Here is a 7,545-nt window from a genome sequence, read left to right on the forward strand (position 1 = left end):
GCTTTAGGAAAATATCACATTTATCTGTGGATTTTCAAAGGCTCCATGTATTAATTTAATATATATAACTGAATATTAAGATGAAAGCAATTTGCCATTAACTGCCAGTGGCCTCATTTGTTACACTCGGGCCCATAGGGCCTCGAACCTCTGACCAGTCTTACACGGTCCGCAACAACTGGTGATTAGAATGCAAAGGTTGGAAAAAAAATAAAAGGAGGAGCAGTGATTGGAAAATATGGTCTTGGTGATAGAAACAATGCTGGATATTGCATGAAAGACTTTTGCGAGGTCAATGACTTCTTTATTGCAAATAATCTTTTTTTAAACAACATAAAAGAGAACTATACACATGTACTTCACCAAATGAAGTATAAAGAAATCAAATTTACTACATCTGTGGAAAAATATAGTGGAAAAGCTCTATATCACCAGCAAAAACAAGGCTAGGAGAGAGATGAGGACATGGAGAGATAGAGCAGCTGAAGACTCTAGACTCATGGAAAGAGACAGACTGTGTGCTGGCAGCCAGAAGGCAGGCTTGCAGAATGTGTCTTTTGGTTGTTTAAATGATTATGCCTGTATAAAAATTGATAAACAGTAAATCTCATGCTTTGTAATACAATGCATTCCTGAAAAGGAGAGTTGAACCACAGACTATCACCAATCCTGAGAGCTAAACTATCTTCAATGTATATTATAGCATGATTGCTATGTTTTAAAGAAATATTGTAGCACAATTCAAAGTCCATTGTCAATATCACTAATATCAGATTTTTTAAAATACTATTTTGTTTTCACAAATAATAAGAAAAATGTAATAAAATAAGGATCTAAAAACTTTTTAAATTTTCTTGCTAAGTAAAACATTCTATGATGATTATGGGAGGGAGAAGCATGGAATCATTCACAGGCTAGAGGGTGGACTCATGTTAACATGGCTGATGGGAAAGGCATTATATAAAAGAGGGAGGTTGGCAGGCAAAGCTGAAGGTAGCAGGATACAGAGGGTGGAGTGTAAGAGTGAAAGGAAATAGAGGTAAATACTGATGGTACATGGAAGGAACTGCAATCATTGTAATGAAGCAAAGTATATGATTTGCTGGATGTAAAACTGCTGATCTTCTCTGTAAACCTACTTCTTATTTTTTTCTAATAGCTCTTCAAGTTAAAATTTATCCAAAAGACCTCTTTTTAAAGATGTTATCAGGCATGATTTTATCAGCTTTTCTGGATTGGTGAGATGGTTTTATATTTTGGATCTTGAGGGGTCTTAATCACATATACTTCAGGACCTCTGGTGCAGTCGGTGACTGCATAGAATGAATGCTTATCAAATAAGGGCCTTTAAAGGGGATCAATTCCAAAATAAACCTTTTTTTTTTTTTTTTTTGGTCTGTATACAGTTCCTGGAATTAAACATGCAAGTGGTGCTGTGAGGGTAATGTGCCAGATAGCAAAGCTGTTTGAAATGCAAGGTTGGTGGTTCAAGTTCACCAGCTGCTGCTTGGAAACCCTATACAGGGTCGCTATGGGTTAGAATCAACTCGATGACACTTAACAACAACAACAACATACATTTATACATTCATATGTACATACAAACATATGTGCATTCATACTTACTACATCACTCCTATAGAAACTTAGAAGCTATGTACACAACGTTACAGAACAGTGGGCAACACTTTGGCTGAAGCCTGACTACTGACCAGAGAACACAGTTCTGAGTGGACCCAAAGAAGAAATGGAAACCAGACATAGAAGGAAATGTGCCCTTCTGAATCAAGTGTCAGTTGCCTTCAGGGCAAATCCTGTAGCGCCACAGAACTGGAGGTTGTTTTTGGAAGGTTTGTGTACAATGGAGGGTTCCATGTGTCTAGTTGGCTCCACCCCTGGTTGGGGTGCCATTAGATCAATGTCACTCAAGTTCCTGGCCAGCTAAACTCCTGCAGCTCTGGTAGCGTGGTGGTTATGAATCGGGCTGCAAACCACAAGGTCAGCAGTTCGAAACTACCAGCTATTCCACGGGAGAAAGATGAAGCTTTCTGCTCTCTTAAAAATTTATAGCCTCGGAAACCCTGTACAGGGTCGCTATGATTCGGAACCGACTCCACGGCATATAACAACAACAACAACAACAACAACAACTTACTACATACAAGCAGCAATTTCTAGAAACAATAGCTTTTTTCCTTTACTCTTGACCATGTGGCGCTGTGGGTTAATGCGCCAGACTGCAAAGCCATTTAAACTGCACGGTTGGTGGTTCAAGCTCACCAGCTGCTCTTTGGAAACCCTATACAGGGTCGCTATGGGTTGGAACTGACTCGACAGCACTTAACAACAACAACAACAAACCTTTTAATTTTTCTCAAACGCTCTTAAAAATAGTTGGAGTCAGCTTTAATGGTCTCTTTGTTCCTTTGTAGAGCAGCACACCCTTGACTAAGAATCCCCCACAGTCAATGGGAGAAAGAAGTCCTGTCGCAGACTTGAGAAGCCATCTGCCTGAGGTCTGAAGTGCTATAGTGAACCTATGGTACAGGCATACCCATAGTTCCCTTGGCATCTGGCCTAGAATCAGAAGCAGGTTGCTAGGACTAATGAGAGGGGAGAGTAAACTTCTTTCCATCTGCTCTAAAAATGGTGATCTGGGAATGGCTAGCTGTAGCACTGTAGGATAAACAATGGACTGCAAGTTTGTTTGACCCACATGGTTGGCAGTTCAAACTCATCAGCCACTCCTTGGAAACCCTAAACAGGGTCACAATGAGTCAAAACCAACACAATGGCACTTAACAACAACAAGAAGTTTTGAACAAGAGTCCTGGTGTGACACTGTAGGATAAGTACTAGATTGCTAACCCCCCATTCACTCCAATAAACCCTATTTGCTGTTGTTGTTAAGTGCCGTCGAGTTGATTCCAACCCATAGCAATCCTGTATAAGGTTTCCAAGAAGCAGCTGGTGAGCTTGAACCACTGACCTTGCAGTTCAAACGGCTTTGTAGTCTGGTGCGTTAACCCACAGTGCCACACCAGGACTCCAATAAACCCTATATAGGGTGGCTGTTAGGAAATGTAATAACAGCAACAACTCAAATAAAAATGTAATTTGATGATGATGCTTATTGATCCAGTTTTGAGGGGTTTTGTTTTCTTCATATTGAGGTGCAATCCATATTGGATGGAAGCAAAAATTTTTTTTTATATTCATCAGTAAGAGCTTCAAGCCCTGTGCTTTCAAGAAGTAAGGTGCATCTGTATATCTCAGGTTGTTAATGAATCTTCCTCCAATCCTGATGTCACATTTTTCTTCATATAATCCAGTTTCTCAGATTCTGTGCTCAACATACAGATCAAATAAATATGGTGAAAGGATACAACTCTGATTCACACCTTTTCTGATTTTAAAACACACAATATCCCCTTGTTCAGTTTGAATGTCTCCTTCTTGCTCTAGGTACAGGTTGCATAACACATCTAAGTGTCCTGAAATTCCCTTTCTTTACAGTGTTATCCATAATTTGTTATGGTTCACATAGTTAAATGACATTGCATAGTCAATGAAATACAAATAAATATCTTTCTGGTATTGTCTGCTTTCTACTAATATCCATCTTATATCAGTGATGACATTCTTTGTTCCATGACCTCTTCTAACTCTGACTTGGATTTCTGGCAGTTCCCTGTGAATGTGCTACTGTAACTATTCAGCAAAATTTTACTTGCTTGTGGTATTTCTGGTATTATTCAATAAATTCTGCATTCTGTTGGATTATCTTTCTTCGGAATGGATACAAATATGCATAGCTTCTGGTTTTGGCAGAAGATAGCTGTTTCCCGAATTTCTTAGATGAGTAAGCACCGCCAGCACTGAATTTGTTTATTGAAACATTTAAATTTGTATTCCATCAATTCCTGGAGTCTATTTTTTGTTGCAGACTGTGTAAGCCTGGTCAGAGGTTCGAGGCCTTATAGGCCCGAGTGTAACAGATCTAGCCACTTGGCAGTTAATAGCAAATTGTTTTTCATCTTAGTGTTCAGTTATATTTATTTAATTCCAAACATGAGCCCTTAATGTCCACAGATAAATGTGATATTTTCCTAAAAACCCAGACTGTAAAGGTTGCAAGGTCAAGCCTTTCTCCAAAAGATTAACTGAAAATATCTTAGCTACTTTGCAGTTCTTTGTTCTACAGACAAAAAAGCCATCTTCCCTAGATCTGTCCCAGGTGTTAGTTTTTCAGCCAAGTTCTCCTGAAAGCCTGGCTCAGGAAGCCGAAACAGCGGGACTCCGCCCAAGCCTTTTGTCCTTACCTCTCACCTTCCCCCAACTGAGCTCATGGGCTATAGATATGTTAATTGAACCTGAGAAACGAAGTTGAGGGCCTGGGATTCGAACCAGCGAAGCTCGATGTAAAGTTACCTGAATGTCTGGAAAATTACTGATGTTAGGTATACCTTGTCTTAGTCCTTCCCAGCTTGGTGTGAAGCTCCTCCCCTAAATAAAACAGAGGCCCAGGCCAGCCCAGGTGTGCATTACAAGTTGGAGGGCATGCAGTAAAGATTGTAGGGCAGAGAGTTGCTGCCTGCAGAGGCCACGATACCTGTAGTCCCAAGTCTGCCCACCAGTGATGCATCCACCCTGGTTTTGGGGTGCCTCATTGTCTCCCTCTGTTTGTCTGTTTGTGTATTCTTTTGCTATCTCTATCGCCACTGGATCTCCCCTCCTCATGAACCAAACACTCATGAACCAAGTTCCTATGTCGAGGACAGTCCCCGACAATTTTTCACCAATACTTTGGTGCAGCTTGGACTTTTTCCTTCAATACTACCAGTTCTTGATCATATGCTACCTCCTGTAATAAATGAACATTGATCAATTCTTTCTGATACCATGACTGTGTATTCCTTCATCTTCTCTTGATACTTCCTGCATCATTCAATACATTGCCCATGGTGATGGTGGTGGCTGAGTGTCTTGGAGTCGTTTCCAAATCACAGTGACCCTGTCTATGGTTTCTGAGGTTGTAAATCTTTATGGGAGCAGAAAGCCTCATCTTTCTCCTGTGGAATGGCTGGTAGTTTCAAACTGCTGACCTTGAGGTTAGCAGCCCAATGCACAACCACTACACTACTAGAGTTCCTTATATGGCTCATAGAATCCTTAAATATTGCAACTCAATTCAAGAATTGAATTTTTTTCTTCAGTTCTTTCAACTACAGAAATGTAGATCATATTCTTTCCATTTAGTTTTCTAGTTCCATGTCTTTGCACATTTCATTATATTACTTTACTTTGTCTTCTTGAGTCATCCTTTGAAATCTTTTGTTCAGAATTTTTCTTCATACTTTATTCAAGTTATTTTAGGTTCTCTGTGTTCTAAAGCAAGTTTTAAAGTTTATCAGACTGTGATGGCTTGTGTGTTGCTGTTATACTGAAAGCTTTGTCACCGGTATTTTAAGTACCAGCACAATCACCTGTGGTGAACAAGTTTTAGTGGAGCTTCCAGGCTAAGACAGAAAGGAAGAAGGAGAGGCAGACCACTTCTGAAGTGTGAAATCAATGTGCATTGATCACTACTGATGATTGGAATGCAAAAGTTGGAAACAAAGAGGATGGATAAGTAGTTGGAAAATATGACCTTGGTGATAGAAACTTTGTTGGAGATTACCTGATAGAATTTGCAAGGCCAATGACTTATTTATTGCAAATACCTTTTTTCTTCAACATAAAAGGTGACAATACACATGGACCTCAGTAGATGGAATACATAGGTATCAAATTGACTACATCTGTGGGAACAGACCATGGAAAAGCTCCATATCATCAGTCAAAACAAGATCAGAACAGACTGTGAAACAGATAATCGATTGCTCATATGGAAGTTCAGCTGAAGCTGAGGAAAATTAAAACAAGTCCATGAAAGACAAAAAATGACCTTGAATATATTTCTCCTGAATTTACAGACCAACTAAAGAATAGATTTGATATATTAGACACTAATGATCGAAGGACCAGAGGTGTTGTGGGATGGCATCAAGAACATCATACACGGAGATAGCAAAAGGTCACTAAAATGACAAGAAAGAAAGAAAAGACAAACATGGATGTCAGAAGAAACTCTGAAGCTTGATATCCAGCATAGAGATGCTAAAGTAAATGTAAGAATGAGTAGGTAAAAAAGTTCAACAGAACATTTCAAAAGACACACATAGCTCAAGAAGAAAAAAGTCAAGTATTATAATGAAATGGAGTTAGAAAACCACAAAGGAAGAATACACTCAGCATTTCCCAAACTGGAAGAACTGAAGAAAAAAATTCAAACATTGACCTGAAATCTTAAGGGATTCTATGGACAAAGTATTGAATGATGAAGAAAACATCAAAAGGAATGCACAGAATCACTGTACCAAAAAGAAATGGTCCATGTTCAACCATTTCAAGAGTTATCATATGATCAAGGAGAAATGGTACTGAAGTAAGAAGTCCAAGCTGCATTGAAGGAATTGGTGAAAAACAAGGCTCCAGGAACTGATGGAATACAAACTGAAATGTTTAAATAGACTGATGCAGTGCTGGAGGTACTCACTCATCAATGCCTAGAAATTTGAAAGACAGCTACCTAGACAACTGTTTGGAAGAAATACACATTTGTGCTCATTCCAAAGAAAGGTGACCAAATGGAATGAGGAAATCATCTAACAATATCACTGATATCACATGCAAGCAAAATTTTTGCTGAAGACAATTCAAAAAATGGTTGAAACAGTGTATCAATAAGGAATGACTAGAAATTCAAGCCAGATTCAGAAGAAGACATAGAACTAGGGGTATCAATGTTGACATCAGATGGATCTTGGCTGAAAACAGAGAATACCAGAAAGATGTTTACTTGTGTTGCATTGAGTGGGCAAAGGCTTTCAACTGTTTGCATCATGATAAACTATGGATAACACTGTAAATAATGGACATTCCAGAACACTTAACTGTGCTCATTAGGAACCAGTACATAGACCAAAATGCAGTTGTTAGAACAGAACTAGGAGACACTGAACGGATTAAAATCAGAAAAAGTATGCACCAGTGTTCTATTCTTTCACCATACTTCTTCAATCTGTTTACTGAGTAAGTAATTTGAAAAGGTGGATTATATTAAGAAGAATGTGGCATCAGGATTGGAAGAAGACTCGTTAACAACCTTGCTTGCTGTAAGTGAAGAAAATGTAAAAGTAGATATTGATGAAGATCAAAGACATCAGTGTGGATTGCATCTCAACGTACAGAAAGCAAAAACCCTCACAAATGGATAATGATAAAAAAATGAAGAAAAAATTGAAGTTGTCAAATACTTCATTTTACTTGGATTCACAATCGATACTTATGGAAGCAATCAACAAATCAAATGATTTACTGCACTAGGTAAATCTGCAAAAGGACACTTTAAAGTTTTAAAGAAAAAAAATATATATCAGTTTGAGGACTAAGGTGCACCTGTCCCAAGCTTTGAATCACTTCATTTGCATGTGAAAGTTGGAA

Source organism: Chrysochloris asiatica, unplaced genomic scaffold, assembly GCF_000296735.1.
Source record: "Chrysochloris asiatica unplaced genomic scaffold, ChrAsi1.0 scaffold00013, whole genome shotgun sequence".
NCBI lineage: Eukaryota > Metazoa > Chordata > Mammalia > Afrosoricida > Chrysochloridae > Chrysochloris > Chrysochloris asiatica.